The following is a 19,245-nucleotide window of genomic DNA, read 5'->3' on the forward strand; positions in this document are numbered from 1 at the left end:
GTTTATGGCTTCAATATTTCATTCGCACTTGTGGGCAGAGCTGAAACGCTGCTTTCATCTGATTGGTCGAATCGCTCCACCTTCAGCTCGGTCTTTTCACTCTTTCAGGCAGAATAAGAGTCAGTGCGAGTGAAGCGGTGGTTTCAGAGTGTAATGTCTGAAACCACCGCTCAATGTTCATTAGCATAATATTTTAATCAGATGTAGCTGGGCACATAATTCGTGCTGCTGAGACCTGCAAATTATTTCTAGGTTGTAGTATTGTATGAATATTGTCCCACTAATAAATACAGTGCAAATAGTTCTGTCTATTTGGATAAAAGTGAAGTGGAAATAAAAATTAATAATAGACTGAACAGTTCCATGTCTGTAACATTTACCACTCTCATCTTTTAAGTCATAAGGCACTAGGTATGTGTGTGTAACATTCATAAATAATTGTAAAAATTAATATAGTTACATTTCTGAAATAAAAATAGTAAAATTAGCTCTATGCTGCTCAGTGCTCCTGTAGCCTACCCCAGAGCGCCCTCTCGCGGCTGTAGACGGTAATGTTTTCTCGTGGTTCTGAATAAATGCAACTTATATGTTTTTTTCTTGTCATGACGTATTTTTGGACTGATGCAACTTATACCAAAAAAATACGGGTAACATTATTATTATTATTTATTATGAGAGTAATTGACACAGACTAGAACTTTAATGTTTCACCGAATTTAGCTGAGATCTTCAGACTCGTCTGACTCGTGTTGCTGTATAACTGGCCAGACTTACCTTCCCAAAAAGTCCTATTTAATTTTATCTCATAAATTGAACTATATTTATTTCAACTTCACTGTTATCCAAGGAGACAGAACTATGTGCACTGTTTTTATCAGTGGGACAATAATTATACAATACTATAACCTAGAAATAATTTAACGGGGTCTCTTGCAAGTCGAAGCAGCACGAATTATGTGCCCAGCTACATCTGATTCAAATATTATGCTAATTAACAGTGAGCGGTGGTTTCAGACATAACAGTGCTTCACTTGCACTGACTCTTATTCTGCCTGAAAGAATGAAAAGACCAAGCTGAAGGTGGAGCGATTCGACCAATCAGATGAAAGGAGCGCTTCAGCGCCGCCCACAAGTGCGAATGAAATATTGAAGCCATTAACCGAAATGATCCAAACGTACACGGACCAACTGTCTTGTCCATGTTCTCTCACTTGAATCTTCTTGAGATTTGAGTCTCTGATCTACTGCAAGCCCCGCCTTGTTCACGCAGTGATTGACATGGCGCGAGGGGGCGGACACGTGATCGCATCTAATGCATTTTCAATGTGCACATTGAATTTTGCTACATTCATTGCGGGACATTGAATGAAAATGCAATCGTAAGTGTCTTCACTGTGAGACTGTAAATGCATTTAAGAAAAATAGCATTTAAATGATAATTTTGCCACAGTTTTTGCTTGAACATGTTATACATATCTAATCATTTCTGTCATTTTCATTTTGCAACTTATAAAGCGTTAAAATTAGTATTCATTTTACATATTAAAACTAATGTATGAAATGGCAAATGAAAATTATGTAATTTAATTTTCATTTTGCACCAAACGTTGCACAAATGTATTGGAAAATGTAAATACAGAAATGCATTGCCATTTTACATATTGCATTGTCATTTTCCATATTACATTTCAAATTGAATATTGCTACCCATATGCTTCCATAAGAAGAGCACTGCAATCCAGCCTAGAAATGACAAGAGCCTGGATGAGGAGCTGTGTTGCAAGCTTGGGCAGTCACGGCCTAATGGTAAGAGGATAAGTCTAGAAACTTCATCTTCTGTAAGACGAGAGAATCCACACTAAGGCACATTATTGTAACCTGTATAAATTATTAGCTCTACATGTGTAATAGTCCATGCAGAATGGTTAGATTTCAAATGAAATGTTATAAACTACAAATTAATTTAAAAGTTGGATATGGACTGACTGATCATGCAGAATATTCTAATAGTAATAAGCATGAAAAGATCAAGTAGATTTATATTAAAAAATTGAAAGCCTAATTGTTTATGCACTTTCTAGTATGAATTAGAATAGCTGGAGTACTTTGGAAAAACAGCTTGAAGCAGACATCTGAAGTGAAATTAGAAGACAAGCTTTAGTCTTTTTATTGATGAAACAGGGCCATCCTTTTCTTAGAGAAAGACAAATAAACCATCCGTTTCAGAAAGGTGCTTTGAGAATGATGGGAAACAAAGCAAGACTCAATGCATAGCTTTTTGGCTCACAACATTTTTATAAGCTAGACCGTGAGTCTAACCCTTATTGAAACTAAATATAAAGCTGTACAAAACTGAAAAAGTTAATTGAAGGAATGAGTTTATTCATCCTCAGCCTTTTTCTTCTCGGTCACATCAGCCTCCCCAGTCACCACTTCCTCTTTTTCTTCTTGGCAGGCATGGCCTCATCAACACCGTTTGTCAAGACCTCCTCAACCTCTGGTTCCTTCTCAGCCACCTGCTTTGTCTTTCTTATGCCATCTCAGTTTTCCTGAAGGACAGAGAACACATCAACACCATGTATGAAACAAAACAAAAAGAACTTGCTGTGAGAGAGCATGTCCTGCTCACTTCAGTGATCAAGCCCACTGAGTTGGGTCTGTCAATGGTCGGAGGAGCTTTGCTTTAGCATGCCAGATATGAGACAGGTCCACGAGAAGGTCCAGCCTCCAGTATAGTCATGCTACTTGTGCTAAACACCACCGATGTATTGTTACCCACACGTACCTCAGCCTCACCATTGGCTTTCTTGGGTATCTCGTCATCTCCTGCTGTGGAAAGAGCTTCCAATTTCCTCTTTTCACGCTACTTTTTCTTTTCTCGAGCTTGCGCTTTATTTCAGCAGCCACCTTACTAGCCTGTGAGATAGAAATAGGTTAATGTATTTGCATTTGTACAAGCTCATTATAAAGTATGAATTTTATAATGCTGTGTCAGGCTCATTAAATCAGTTTTCACCTCCATGTAGGAGTCAGGAGACAAGAGTCATCACTCACAGCACTTCCTGAATCCAATGAGTTGATTTACTCATTTAACAGGTCAAATTTGGAATATTATACCATTAGATTAACATCAGCTAACATGTTAACTTGGAGAGTTTTGTTACTATAACATTTCCTAGTCAAAGGTTTCATTTTAACTAGCATTCTGGCTATTGATCACTTCTCACGTGTGCAACAGCTTATTTCATGACGTCCAGGTTCTTACGTGGTGCCTATCCGGTCTCATAGAACGCCAGACGTTCTTCTACCTGGTCAAGCAGCTTGTCACCAAACACTCTGGTGGGAACCTCTGTGTGGAGAAAAAAAAAAAAAAAAACCGGTCAAGCCAAGGACAAACAAGCACCACTCAAGAACACCAACGTGTTTGACCCAAAGGTCTGCTCAGAATTATCATTTCAACAACCACTGTGGTGGATTACTGTTGACGAAAAATAAAAGCATCATAGCAAGAACCAAACAGCAGTAACTAAAGAAATGAGGGGAGATTGGATACTCACCAGAAAAGCAGTCAATGCGTGATGCAATTGTAGTTTTTGAGGGACACAACTGGAGAAATGCTCAACGTTGACCAAGTCAATAGGAGATGTGTCCATACCTTCATTTAAAAAAAATAATAAGCATAAACGTCTCACTTAAGGTCACTGGAGCACTAAACCTAGTTGAGCTTAAACGACTTCGTGAGTTATGCTTGTTCAGTTAGATATGCTGTCATCACATGGTTTCAGGGGATTGACAGATTATAACAACATCATAACATCCAAGACAAAACCACATTAAGCATAATGACATCGATGAGCGCATCTTACCCATAGAGCTGCGGGATGCTTCTAGGATGGCCTGAGCTTTGCCACTGGCCATTGTGATTTCCTCTATAGCTTCCAGCATCTCCTCAGTCAGCTCCTTCACATTCCCGATCATCTTGGCCCAGCTTACAATACGTACTATTATCATTCACTATCTTTATCAGTTCTGGAAAGTGATAGCCGTACCATTCACTGCACAGATAAAAACGGAGCAAGTTCTAATATATGAAAAAGTTCCAATAAGGGCCATTCACAGAGAATGAGTCTTTGTGTCTAAAAACACATAGAATGAGAGGGTCTCAAGACACGCTTTTTGACATGAAGAAAAAATAATTGCACTGGCTATCACCTCCTCGTCATATCGCCATCAAATAAAACAGAAGCTCAAAATGTTTGCCCCGACTCAATTCTTTTGACTGGTCCTCTGCTTTGGAACTGACATGGATAAGCAATGCTGTGTATAAGTTGGAATTCTTTTAACTTGATATCTTAAAAACACAGCTCTCATGTACGAGTCATGACGCAAGCGTAACAGCCATGCATGTCCATCAAAAGTAGTGCATTGGAATGGAAAAACCCTAAGGTTGGATTTTCTTTTGAATCATGCATCTCGAAGTCATGTTTACTAAGTGCAAAACAACTTCCCACTCAAGATCTGTCTCCCCCTCAGGTTGTGTTCACTCCAGTCTGATGGACCAAACACTCCTGAGGAAGGACGTTACTGTCCCTCCACTTTCTGTACAGCCAGAGCAATAGGGGGCTCTATCTGTGGTAAGCATTAGGAGGTTGCTGTACATGTTTCCTGTAGTTCGATTAATCTTACCATACACGCATGGAGAACGTGTCTTTGTCCAGCTGATTGTGGAGGGCAATGGACTGGATGATCATGTTGTCCGCCCTGTTGACATTGAACTTGATTTTGACTCTGGAGTAGCTGTGACCCAAACCCAGCTGAGCTTTGGACGCAGCCTGAGCGGTGAGTCCCTTAACCAGGGAATGAAAGTGCAAACACACACCTGTCAATCACAAGCAGATGCATTAGAAACCGTTAATGCATGACCATTAAAAACACACATTTTGCCTGTCTTCAGATTTTCAGTATAAAGCATCAGAAATCAAGTGGTCTAGGTACATTACAGTAGGCTTTAGAAAATGTATGGAAATATGAATTTGCATATTAATCATTTAAATCAGTGGATTTCCAAACTTTTCCAAGGGTCCACAAGGGAGTGATAGGGCATTCAGGGAGATGGAGAATGGAATAAAAATGATTAAAGAAATTAGCGTATCCAAATAATAAGTCCACACATTTATATTACAAATGTTCAACAGTAAAAATTGAGTCTTTCATACATCAAAATGGGGTCCTTTATACAAGGACAATTACGGTATATTTGGGGTCAATGTCATCTAAAATATTGAAAACCCCTGATTAAAAAAAAAAAAAAAGTGCTCTGCTCACCCCTTATTATTTCAGCTACAACGCCTCCAGTCTGAAATGGACAGATTGATCTCTTCTTGAAGCACAGCACCAAATTTAGCATCAGACACCCCCAACATTGCCTACTTTCTACCACCGGATGGAAGGTTGGTCTCCAAGAACAACTCCTGTCAGAATCAGATTAGAAACTAGGTGTGAGTAACTATAGGTCACAATTTGTAAGTTAACATGACAACCTCAGATGATCAGTTTGTAAGTATGCGGTCATCACAGTAATTCAGTGGATTGACAGATTATAGGTACATCATTTCATCCAAGAAGCGGATTAAAATTAGACCTTCATTTCTCTTACCTTCTGAGACTGCATTGATATTTTCCAGTGCACCTTAGGTGGATTTAAAGGGGAAGAATGCACTTAGTTTGAGCACACTACTGAATTTGCCAATGTTTAAGACACTTTGCTCCACCTATAGAAGATTAAGAAAAATGTGATTTAGAAGACACTTGGATTTAAATTCAGTTGAGTTTAAAGTAATATATTCAAAGTAGCAATAGATCTACTCATCTGAGCAGAATGCATTACTGAAGAAAAAAAAACTGTTTTATATATGTGTATGTGTGTCATGCATACATCAGAAATGAAAAAGCACCTTAGAGAAAGAGAAAAGGAGATCATCGATTTGACCTAGACCCAATACCATAAATCACTAATTATACCAAAAAGGGACGGTCTCAAATGCTTAATTCCTACATTAATAATCAATAGTACATTACAAAAAAAGAATAATAGGAATCTGATAGGATGGGGTTGCAGGTAAACACCAGCACGCATGTAGCCCACATGGCGTTGGCACCTCAAAGTACAAAGCAAATGCTCAGTTTTACAAGTTTAATATACGTTTAGACAACATTGCGTAAGCAGAAGATAACAACAGTCGGTAATAAACTACCCATTTAGATTTTTTCTGCATTAGATCTTGAAGCTGGGGAGATCTACATTAGCATGTAGCACAGACACACCACGTGTTCCTCCAGCGGATCAAACGCTCAGCGCGTGCCACTTTTAAAACTGATCAGCATCTCATAGCGATCATTACCAAGACATCAATCCAAAACACTAACGAGAAGTGAGTGAAACGTCAGGAGCCAGGTAGACTGAATTGAATGGCTGCTGTGGACTTTAATATCACACGGAGTACTTGTGTAACCAGACTCATCTTTTATCCGCATAGTCTGCAGTGATTGATTAAATGCAGTTTATAGTGTGCGATCGCATCATAATTGTGCACAACAGCCCAATCAAAGCAATTGTGATAACTCTATAATCGCAATAAAGATTTCAAACGTAAGACAATACTGCAAGCACATAAGTTACATTGGCCATGCAATCATGGTATTTAAAATGTTGCAAAACACCGATCTGTTCATCTCTAAAGACTGTATTTAAAAAAAAAAAAACTATTTTTTACCATGTTTTCTGAACTCGTGCGGCACACACCAAAGAGCGTGTCGTTCCCTCTGATCACTTAAACAGGAAAGAAATCCGCATGCGCTCAAGTACGCAAACCATACTATTAAGTCCCGCACCCTATCGCGAGAAATCAAAAGTTGCATGTTTTGTGGGAATGTGTGCGCCACCTGTTGGAAAAGCTTGGAAACGCTAGATGCGGACATACTGTTAGCAGAAGAAAAATGCATTATACAGTAAAGTATTATTACAGAATAAAGAATTGTGGATGGAAATTAATAAATAAATATTTATAATTGTATAAATAAATATATATATAAAAAAGAACCAACGCTGAATAGTGTGTATCAAGGGTAATTCATACAGTGATTAAAACCAGAAGAAAATTGGTGGTTTTCCAGGATTTAGGGTGTTAGATTGTTGGCAGATTTATTTGGATTCAGTTGAAAATCATTATGGGTGTGAAATTTTGATAATAAAAAAAAAAAGTTCAAAAAATCAATAAACATTTTAAATTGTCATTTGTCCCAAGATTTGGGGTGTTTTGATTTAGGCAAATTTCTTTGGATGCAGTTCAGAATAAAATACAATAAATTAAAAAAAAAAAAAAAAAATACTGTTAATTATTACAAAGTATTTCAATGAAAGTAATTGAATATCAGTTCAGTATTCAACTATGACATTGCTCTATGATTTTGACAATTATATACATTTGAGAGAGTTGAGGCCTCTGAGGTGACTGGCCAAAATCCTGATTTTTCGTTTTGGGATGGACAACGTATTTAAATAAAGATTTTAGTTCACACTATGTTCATTTTATTTTAGATTAATAGTTTATCAAGCATAACTTATCTATCTCAAAAAGCTTTATATGTGCCTCTTTGTAAGCCATATTTTACATGCTGAAATCATTTGCCCATAAAATGTGACTATGAGTGTTTAGGGGGGAACAAATCGGCAAAATATATTAGATGCAGGAAACATTTGAAGAGTTATGACAGGAAACAGTTCTGGTCGCACACTCATCCATCAACTAATTATCATACGAATGTGCCATAATGTACCACCCATGGCAGTAAATACCAGTGTTGAATTTATTTTAAAAGAGAGCATTGAATCTATGACCATATATCCACATCAGTAGGGAATGCAGAGTATTTTAATACAACAAAACACACACACTTAGGATTAAAAGCTCTAAGTATGCTCTTAATGTTTTAAAATGTTGTATTTTGGAACACTAAAAACTCTTAAAAGTAATAGTATTGTGCTCTTCCATAACATACACCAAGCCTGGAGTGACTACAACCAAGTTATGTCCTTGTAGAGTCTCTTGTCTCCATGGTCAAGTTGGAGTTTATGGAAACATATGTCAGAGATAGTAAATACGAGGGTTCCTATAAAGCTGACTGCGCTCTGACCATTGACAGAAACATAAACATCCATCACAGAGGCCACTTGCATGCTGTACAAAGGTACAAATCTCATTTGTCATTAAAAAAAGATCCTATATCTCATTCCCTCTGCTGTGCGTCACAACTGGAGCTCACTTATCAGTGAAGCATGACCATTACTTGCTGATTTGTGTTTTTATATGTCACCCAAAGATGCGCGGAGCAGTTACAGGATGTTTGATGTTGGTGTGTTTTTGCTCTTCTGGCCGAGCAGGCAGAGGCACATATCACATATTCTTCAGCCCTAAAGATATGATAGAGCTTAGGGTGAGTGATCCACAGGCTGGCAGCATCCTTATGGCTACTCATTTGGCCCCCAGGTAAACCAGAAATAAGTTACTGGGTTTCTCTCTTCCTCTTCAACAGGAGAAGGAGGGAAGGAAGGATGCTGATCCATGAGCAGAGGGGGGTTTGATCGATGAGATGTCAATGGGTGAGGAACCCCTGCATGTTTTCAATGGATTTCATTATGGATTTGAGTTTCTAATTGGATTGTTTCAATCTGAAGGGCCAGTCTGTGGAAATAGGGCTAAAGCTTACTGCTAAAAAGGGCTACATTGGATCAGCTTTCGGGAAGATGCTGCAGAGCATCATAGAAGAGCCAGAGACCGGTAAGGAGCATTTTCATCCATACAGTAAAGTCTCTTTTTGTATTTCATATATACATACAGACCTCTCTAATGTTTGTGCTCTGTTTTGACAGTGAAATAAAACCAGCATTTTTATCTGCATTCAATGACAATTGCAGACTGATGATTCAACATTTGTTACAAGCCCAAATGTTTCGTCTGTGAATGTAAAAACCACAAACACAAAATGAAAGTGCATGCCAATTCAGTTTCCTATCATATATAGGTAAGTCTGGTTTAATCCGTTTAACGACATGCTCAATTCATTTTTAGACTCTTGAATTTGCCTCTGAATTACTTTATTTCCTGTAAAACTAGATTAATAAATATTATCATTTAATATGGTTATGGTAAAATCATGCTTTATATTTTATTCCACTAATGCCTTTAAGATCTTGCAATGTACACTGCAAAAGTCTCTTATGCTCACCAAGACTGCATTTATTTGCTTAAAAATACAGTAAGCTTACGAAATATTAATGCAATTTAAAATAACTGATTTCTATTTGAATATATTTTAGAATTTAAGGCTATGTGAAGGCATAGCTGAATTTTCAGCATCATTACTCAATTACTTCAGATTCACACAATCCTTCAGAAATCATTCTTATACGCTCCTAGTTTTGCTGCTACTAGTTATTTTTGTGGAGACATTGCTAGATGTTTTTCAGGATTCTTTGCTGTATATTTGCTGGAAGTTCTTTATTTGTAAAATAGACATTTTTGTAATCATGTGAAAGTCTTCACTTTACATCAATTTAATGCATACTTTCTACTTCAAGAAATTATACAGACCCCAGACTTTTAAAGTGGAAAAGCAGAAATTCACATTGCGTTTTAGGAACGGTTCTGTAACAGCCTTCATTCATTTCTTATTGATAAGTTTGAGAAAAGAACTACTACATCGCAGAAGGCAATATCAAAAACCGAACTCTCTGTAAAAGTGGTCCAAAAAAAAGAGCCATAATGAAAAGAATGAGTTTGTTCTTTATTCAAAGAGGTTTTGAACAGTATTTTCTGCTCTAAAAACAGCATAAGAACAATCGGTTTCTGATGGAGCTTATGAAACAATTAGTATTGGCCAAAATTGTATTTCAGTCGGCTTCACATAAATCTTCAAAAGACTTGGAATGTAGCGGTCATATGGACAGCTTATATGGCGAGTTTGGTCTGTTTTTAGAGCTGCAAAGAAATAAATCACAGGTTTGGGATGAGGGTGAATAAATCACGAATTGAACGGTCTCTTTAAGGTTTGGCAGTCACTGTCAAAGTATTTTCCTGTTATACCTTCTGCTTCTTCAGACACTGCACAGTATATTGCACTGAAAGCCCCTTCTTCAGCAGTCTGTGGTGAAAAAAAAATACATACACACATTAAGTCAATGTACAATGAACAATTTCTGTTGAATATTTGCTATAGGCCCATATTATATAAAACAAGTATCAAGCCATAAATCTGATTGGCTGATGTTAAATTAGATTACCACATTTACTTTAACTCCTTTCAGGAAACCAAGCCATTTCTGCTTCTCAGGGAAGCAACGCTATAGTTACTCTCGTTCTGGTTTTTGTTCACTTTCTTCTGTTCTTTTGTAACGATCGATATTATGGTGCCTTTAAGGCAACAAAACATCCATGTTATAGAAATGCGGAGTAGCTCCCTTACACAGCTGCACTTCAGGGGGGTTTGTGGCATTTTTCCAGAATAACAGTAAAAATGAACAGCCCCAACACATTATTTCCGCCTACTCTGGAAGCTAGTGCACTAGTGAAGCCAGATGTGTTGGCAGGAAACAGTTATTGTTGAATTGTGTGTTTTTTAGAGTGATTGGGTTGAAAGTCAACTCACTTTAAAGAAGAAAAAGCCGACCAAGTTAAAGAGGAATCGGATAATGAAGTTGTAATTTCTCATTACGTCGGTCATAACTAGACCTGGATGCAGAGAGTTTGCCGTCACACCTGAAACACACACAAAACCATGGTTTAAATGGAAAAAAATTAAGCACCTTCTTCTCTTTCCAGCATGAAATATTTCTCACCTTTTCAACCTCATATCCAGACAGAAAATGCATTTTTTGTTTGTGAAGACATTCAAAACAGAAGTGCTCAAACATTGCTTAGACATAAAAAGTGGTACATGAGTCCCACTCAGTGAAACCACTCATATACAGTACATACTGAGTGTGTATGTGCATATGCATGTATGTGCGAGCGCTATGACAAAGTCCTGTGCACTCCACTACACACTGAACAAGCACTGAGCAGTTTGGGGTGTATGTGGCTAATTATTTTATGTTGGTGTGTACATTTACTACACAAAAATATAATTTTTAGAAAAGTTTAAATAGTTTTGAATAAAGGGTTTGCTTTTGCAAGATATGTGTGGCGTTTTGCATGTTGTTTTCTGGTTTTGGGTGTAGAGTTTTGAGAAATGCTGGAGTAATAGTTTAAAATACTAAGCATTTAAAAAAAACACCACAACTACAACGGAGATTCAAATTTGATTGAATTATCAACTAAAACAAAACAGAAAAACTGGATTTTTTTTGTTTGTTTTTTTGTCATGGATAGAAATTTTTACGTTTATTATTATTGCAATCTCAACTTTGATTTGGTATCTTGGTAAATCTGAGCACAGCTTGATACATTCTAACGCGCTACAGGAGCTTAATTACATTTCATCTAATGTTAAGGAGACATAATTGAGATTTTTTTTCATTTGAGATTTTTCTATCCTATATCCTGAGATTTTTCTATCCTATATATTTTTCCTTTCCTATATGATCATTGCACAAATTCATTTATAAAGAGAATTTAAAGTGTGCATTGTGTAAAATACTGAATCATTAAGCAATGTCAAATCTAATAATATCTAATTTTGACTTTCTGCTCATTTTCTGATGGCAGCAGCAGTTGGTCAGTTTACGGAGTTGTGGTTTGGACGTGTACCTGTGCCCTGAAGCCTGCATGCCGACTCGTTGGTCCAGATGACGTTGTGCAGCTTGGTGTGGTTATATGCAGCATCCATCACATGCTTAAGATTGTGACCACAGAAATGATCAAAGTTTACCTCACCTTTCCAGTGATTCATAGACGATACATTTACTATACGAGCTGGAGCTGATTTCTTCAAAAGGTCTGTGAGACAAAAAAAAAAAAAAAAAAAAAATTACACCCAGATTTCTGGGGTGTTTTTTCGAATGAATATTTGCCAAAGATGTTCTCAACCTCAGTCCATCCAAGAAGTAGATGAGTTTGTTAAAATATGAGTCTTATATCCATGATATTTCTTTCTCCAGTGAAAAAGTAATCTCATCTGAACCAGGAGATAAATATGCTGAAAACAAGCACCATTTTACAAGCCAAAACAGTTCTTAACAAATATGTTGCTGGATTTTGATATGAGAGGACAACAGGTGAGGAAATTTTTCACCACAGGTAATTAAATATTATAGATAAAGAACTTTTATTTTGGCTAGAAGCCATGGTTTAAAACAGGAGTGTCAAACTCAATTCCTGGATGGCCTGAGCCCTGCAGAGTTTTGTTCTAATGCTGTTCGAACACACATACCATGTAGTTTTTAAATAAGCTTGAAGGACTTGATTAATTGGATCAGGTGTGTTTAATTAGGGTTGAACCTAAATTCTCCGGACCTCCAGGAATTGAGTTTGATACCAGTGGTTTAAAGTTAAATTCCTTAATGGTTAATTTGTGTCTGAGAAACTCACAGCTTTTCACTTCACAAGATCAACTGATGTACTGGAGTCGTGTGCATTGTTGTGATGTTTTTTATTGTGCTTTTAAATTTGGACTCTAATTCTGATGGCACGCATTTACTGCAGAGGATCCACTGGTGATCGAGTGATGCTGAATTTCTCCAAATCTGTTCTGATGTAGCAACATCTTGAGGGTGAGTTCATTTTCAGCAAATTTTCATTTTGGGTGAACTATTTTTTTTAATATCTGAAAAAAGGCATTAGCAATTGGAATGTTCTCTGACCTAAAAGCAAACTGGTGAGCAGAAACGGCCAACATGGTTGGTTGCAAAAGTGATTTCCAGCCCATCTGCAGTGATCTTACCTGGTAGGCCTGTAGGTATGAAAAAACCTTGGTTTGTGTTGACATACAAATTGATATATGAGATAGAGAGAGAGAGGGAGAGGGGCATTCCACCTGAGGCCCCTGCGTTATTGACCAGGATATGTAATTCCTTCTCTTCCTCCAAGATCTCTGCTGCAAACTTCCGCACCGAGTCGAGCGACGAGGTGTCAAGCAGTCGCAGATGTACATTCTGGTTTCCAGTACTTTCTCTGATTTCTTGCAGCGCTGCAGTCCCACGAGCCACACTCCGGCACGCCAGGATCACCCGTGCCCCACGACGGGCAAAGTCCAGGGCAATGAACTTCCCAATACCTAAAATATAAAAACAAAAGATGAATGAAACAGCAGTACTAGGGAATAAGAAAGTGAATTATGTATGACTTTATGAGACACAATAGCACATGCCAAAACTGTTTAAGATATTAAAATACAGTATATCTTATATTTCTATCCCACAACCTTAGGGTTAGGAGTGAAACCATCTATCCATTAGGCCACTAAATTTGATTATATCAAACTTAAATTAAGCTCCTACCACAGTCCACGGGAAAGAAAAATCACAATAACAAAAGAGGTGTCAATATAACTTTCATTGAATTTCTTAAAGACTGTAAGTTATTTGAGCAATTCTACAGAATCATTTTACAATAATTGTATGCTCATTTATATTTGTTATATTTATATATTCTCTATTCTGTTCCTCTATTTTAATTTTTAAAATACGAGCCTGCAGCTAGAGTAGCACTACAGAGCTGTTCCACGAATCTGTGTAAATATGAAAACAAACAAGTTTAGGTTTTCTATACACGAAACATGTCATTTTTTTTGTCACAATATTTGTAGTTTCATGGATACTCTGCGTCATTCGTCTTCTGTGTAAAAGGGTCTTCCGCAATTTTACCCAGGAAGGCGTTTGTGTGCTCACCACCATGCATTAAAATACCATTTCTGGGCTTCTTCGGGTCAAAAAAGACCGAAACCATGTACGTTTTAAATTTTTAAATTTTTTTGCTTCATCGGAGGGGGATGAAACTTGGTGACTTTTGTTGTATTACCTATGTGAACACACAAAAAAATCAAGGAGATGATTCTGATATGTTAAAGGGTCGTAAAAAAAAATTGCACACTTAGCTTCCTACGGGTCAAAAATGACCCACATAGGAAATGAATGGGAAATACAAGAAAATCCGAAAACTCAGAGAAACTTTGGTGGTACAAACTACAGATCAGCCACTGTGCAGAAAAAAAGTGTACAGCAATGAAGGGGTGACACTCTAAAACATCAAGAGTGCAAATAAGACACCCTCCCCCCCACACACACACACCCACACACACAAACACACACACACACAGAGAAATTAACTGGTAAGACTGAAACAGCAAATTTTGCTATATTTTACTATATAATCATAATAACTCCAAAACTATAGCAAGGAGAGTCAAAAGGTAGGTATCGTTTGAAAGAACTCTTTTTAAATTTTTCAAAAATATAAATTAGATTACATTTAGACATTGTCCTGCAGAGAAATTGCGGATAAAAGACAAAATATATATATAATTTGTATTATGATTTTGCATATCTTTCTTATTTGTCATGGAATAACTCAGGAAGGAAATAAGGTAGGAGGAAAATTCTTTTTTAGTGAAGTCCCCCTACATGTTAGCTGCATCTGGATAAAAAATAATAATAATTTGGATAAAGGAATCAAAAGTTACAGCATTTGGAACAGAGATAGCCTTTTTGTACAGTCTTTGACGCCCCCTCATGGGCAATTGTTTCTCCATGAAGAATATCTAGTCATAAAAGCAATAGATTATGTTAATTTTAGGCTCATTGTAATTGTAATAATATGCTGTAAAAAATGAAGTGCCATTTTCAATGATCTGTGAATGTTTCATGAGCTGTATGATGTTTTTGACACATTGCAGTACATTATTTTATAGATTATGAAAAAAAAAGAAATTGTATTTATCACCAAATAACTCAGCAATACTTAAGATTTTTTCAAAGTGGATACATTCACTGTAAAGGTCATACCCTAAGCTTTCAAATGACATCAACTTTGTGTTAATCAAGGCAATATTTTTGAAAAATATGGTAATGAATATTTTCGCAGCTAGGTGGCGCCTGCTGGCGGTACACTCGGTTTTAGAGGGATTACTCAGCACTCGTTAAGAGTTAATAAATGTGATTAGATGCATTAAAAAGCTGAGATCCTAAGCTTTAAAATGATATATAGATTGTGTTGTTCCATTCAGTGGTTGCTTAGTAATTCGATTTTTTTTCTTTCCAAATGGGAATAAAAAAAATAAATAAAAAAAAGCTATGGCAGCCTATAGGCGGTTACAGGACATTACACACATTTATTATATTTTAAAGCCACTGGATGGCGCTCTTCTCACTTGAATTTTTTTTTATTTTAGGCCTGCACTCTATTTTGATGTGCAATGGTGCATTTATTGAAAAAAAATTAAAATTAAAATAAAATAAAAATATATATATTCATTCTAATGGAAAAAATTGCTCATAAAAAATATATAATTAATGCAAAGTATCATAATAATCTTTAAAAATTCTAAATAATATACAAAAAATATTATTGAACAAAAATATATTTGATTGGTTTTCCTGGGAAAAAAAAAGTTACATTTTTAAGGCTTCGGTCTTTTTTGACCCGGAGGAAGCTAAGTGTAACCCATTTACGAAGAAGCCCAGAGGGTTAAATTTTTAATGGTAAAAGTTTGATTCTCACCCCGTGTTAGCTCCAGTCACAATCGCAGTTTTGCCTTCTAACTTAACAGGACAAGCGCGCGGGTTCCACGATGCTTTCCGCTGCGCGCGTACAATTATGGCCAGGATCGCCGCTGAAACCATCCATATCGGATGGGAATATATGTCACTCCACTGCCAGTTCATTATCAAGTCTGCGTGGCTCTGTGAAAATCCTTAAAAGAAAGTGAAAATACTTAAAAGAGACAATGTGCCGAGCTTAATCCGAGTGACTCTGGCACGACTGCGCCCTATGCGCGCGCACAGTGCTAAGATGTAAATGCATAACTCAAGACTGTTTTCAAGTCACAATCTGATTGTGAACAAATGTAGTATTTCTACATACAGTTTGTCAGGAAAATCATAATGTTAACCTTTCCTGCTAGTCTCCGAACCGTGGTTGGGTGACGCAGGGGAGATCTGTCTTCTCCAGGGCCGGTAGTTCTCCTCCCGGGGTTAACTCCTTAAAACTTCACGCTGTTAGTTGTGGTGGCATATATATAAACAGGAGACTTTCGTGCCGAAGATTTATTTGCTTTATTTTCAGCCGTACTAAATACACTCACTGCAATATCAAATCAACTACCCGCACCGATCACTGTCTCACACACACACCGTTGCTTAGCAGCGATCATAACACAGAGCGGGCGGGGAAAAGGGCGCGCCACAGGCACGCGCACTCACTCACTCTCATTCACACACACTCTGAGCTGTCCTAAACTAAACACATGGGAGACACATCTCACAACACTACCCCCACCATGGATTGGCAATTAACATTAATTCCATTCCATCTAAATGTACTTAGCACAACTTTCTCTATATCTGCAGGCCTAAAATGTGAAGAGATAGTAGTGCCCCTAATAGTAGGTTACACTAATTTAACAAGTGCCTAAACAGTGCTAAAAGTTCTAAAGCTCATTCAACAGTGAACCCAGGAGTGAAAAATTATTAGAAATGCAATAGTCTCTAATAAAACATAAGAGTACATCACCTTTTAAATCCTATTCTTAGGTGACCAGAGGTAATACTGTCTGACTAATACAGTAATAATGAAAACATACATTGGATGCAATAAAGTGCAAGCATGTAAAAGCATTGAAAAACTCTTCAGCCTTTTTTTTTTTTAACTTGGAAATATGCTTTTTGTAGAAAAGTATAGAACAAAACTTGACTAGAGTCCAAAAAAAATGTAAACTGTAACGTCTCTAGTGCAAGTACGAACTGTCAGGTAACTCATTCAGTGACCCAGTCCCCATACCGTAACGGTTCTCTGCGCTGGCGTTGGGGCCGAGGTTCGCGTAAAGACTGGTGGTGTGGCTCTCCCACCGCACCCCCACCATGGTCAAGTATCACATGGGAAGGAGTGGATGGAAGAGACCCAACCACCTGAGAAGTAGTAGCAGGAGGAGTAGGCGACTGGGAGTTACTAGGGCCATCACTCGAGGCAGTGGAGTAAAGGCTATGCAGGCCGAGATCCTCCCGGTCTGCTGGGTGCCCGTCCACAGCTGGTGGCAGGATCTCAGAAGGCGTCCAGTTCCGGGACTGGTCCAGGACCCAGGTGTTGTCCAGGGGCTCACGGCTGCGGTAGCATTTGAGTTGATCATGGTGGACAACTTTGACCTTAGCTCTGGGGCCCTTTTGGATCCGATAGACTAGATCGTCTAAATGTCCCATAACAAAGTAAGGTCCTTCGTAGGAGGGGAGGAACTTTTTGACTTTGTTTTTGATATGCCGGGTTCCTTTGATGAGATACCACACCGCATCGCCGACTTTATACTGTGTATGGCAAGCATTTTTGTCATATTGTCTTTTTGCACGCGTGACTGACTCACCGAGGGCTTCTCGAGTGATGTTGTGAGCCAGTTCCAACCGCTCACGCATTTGTTGCACATACTCAGGGGTGGAAGGAGCATGGTCTGAGTCCGGAGGCAAACCAGCCACAAGGTCCACTGGCTCGCTTATTTCACGGCCGAACATCATGAAGTTGGGGGTGAAACCAGTAGCGCTGTGCTTGGTTGCTCTGTAGGCCATCACTGCATATGGGATCATCAGGTCCCAATCCCAGTGACAGTGTTCTGCAGTGGAGGCCAGGATCTTCTGGAGGGTGGCGTTAAAACGTTCGACTTGGCCGTCGGACTGCGGTCTGAATGGTGTAGTGTGGGTTTTGTCGATGCCAAACAAACGGCACATTTCTTGGAATACCTCTGATTCAAAGTTGCGCCCTTGGTCGCTGTGCAGACAGTGAGGCATTCCAAAGCGACATACCCATTCAGTTGCTACTACGTTTGCCACTGTCACAGCCTTTTCGTCAGGGATTGGGAACGCTTCAGTCCATTTTGTGAAATACTCCTGTATTACGAGTATATAGCTGTTTTTACGGTCTGTCTCATTTAGTGGGCCCATAATGTCCAGTGCAATGCGCTCCATGGGGGCTCCAACTCTGACAGTTCCCATGGGTGCTTGTGGAGTCTTGTGGGGTCTGGCTCTGCATGCGCAGTTTGTACAAGTCCGGCACCAGAGCACCACATCCTCTCGCATGTGGTACCAGTAGAATCTGGTTTGAAGTCTGGCTACAGTCCTTTCAATACCAAAATGTCCTCCTACTGGCCCTTCATGCATTTGCCGCATAACATCAGGTTGCATTTTGCGGGGGAGAACAATTTGAGGATAGAACTGTGTGTCGTCTAAACAGTAAAAGCGGCGAACCAGTACTCCATCTCTGAAGTACAGTCTTCTCCATTGACTCCAGTACGTTTTAGTGGCTGGGCTGCATGGGGAGACTGTGACCCATGGGGGCCGCTCACTGCTGGCTTCTAACCAAGATCTGATTGGTGCAATGTCTGCGTCGGCAGCTTGAGCCTGCCGCAACTCCTCAATAGTCCAGCCGGGAAACAGTATGGTTTCACTTATGTTTGTCACATAAATATTCTCTGTTTGTTTTAAAATGTTTGGGTTGGTAACATTGACAGCACTTACCCCCACCGGACTCAGCAATAGGGGGCTGGTGTCTGAGTCCAAATCACACTGAATCGCTTGGTGACTTGTGGTTCTCAGCTGCAAGGAAGGGTCCTGCAGATTACAAGGGCACGACTGGCGGCAGGGCCTGCGGGAGAGACTGTCAGCATTAGTGTGTAAGCGACCTGGGCGATGGATGATTTCGAACTCGTACTCCGCTAGCTTCTCAAGCCACCGGGCTAACTGACCTTCCGGCTCTTTCAGTCGCGTGAGCCAACGCAAGCTGCTGTAGTCGGTTCGTACCTTGAAAGGCCTCCCAAGTAGGTATTGCCGAAAATGGGATGTGAAATCGACAATGGCTAGCAGCTCCCGCCTCGTAGTGCAATAGTTCTGTTCAGCTTTGGCTAGTTTGCTGCTGCCATACGCCAACACCCGTTCTGTGCCCCCCTGCATTTGCGACAGAACAGCGCCGATACCTGTGTCGCTGGCATCAGTGTCTAGGATCATTTCACCATGGTCCAGTGGATAGCCTAAAACAGGGGCTGTGATGAGGTGGTGCT

General features: G+C 38.9%; 1 non-coding gene and 2 pseudogenes across 1 annotated transcript; all 3 read right to left on the bottom strand.

The window, feature by feature from the left end:
- Positions 1 to 2,988: 2,988 nt before the first annotated feature.
- Positions 2,989 to 3,055, bottom strand: LOC132131030 (small nucleolar RNA SNORD57). The gene has a single exon (XR_009428834.1). It is a non-coding gene; the product is annotated as a small nucleolar RNA SNORD57 (small nucleolar RNA).
- Positions 3,056 to 3,370: 315 nt separating this feature from the next.
- On the bottom strand, positions 3,371 to 5,572 carry LOC132130289 (nucleolar protein 56-like; annotated as a pseudogene).
- Positions 5,573 to 10,080: 4,508 nt separating this feature from the next.
- LOC132130290 (retinol dehydrogenase 12-like) lies at positions 10,081 to 13,822 on the bottom strand (annotated as a pseudogene).
- Between the last annotated feature and the right edge of the window lie 5,423 nt (positions 13,823 to 19,245).

This window comes from Carassius carassius, chromosome 47 (genome assembly GCF_963082965.1).
Source record: "Carassius carassius chromosome 47, fCarCar2.1, whole genome shotgun sequence".
In the NCBI taxonomy this organism is placed as follows: Eukaryota; Metazoa; Chordata; class Actinopteri; order Cypriniformes; family Cyprinidae; genus Carassius; species Carassius carassius.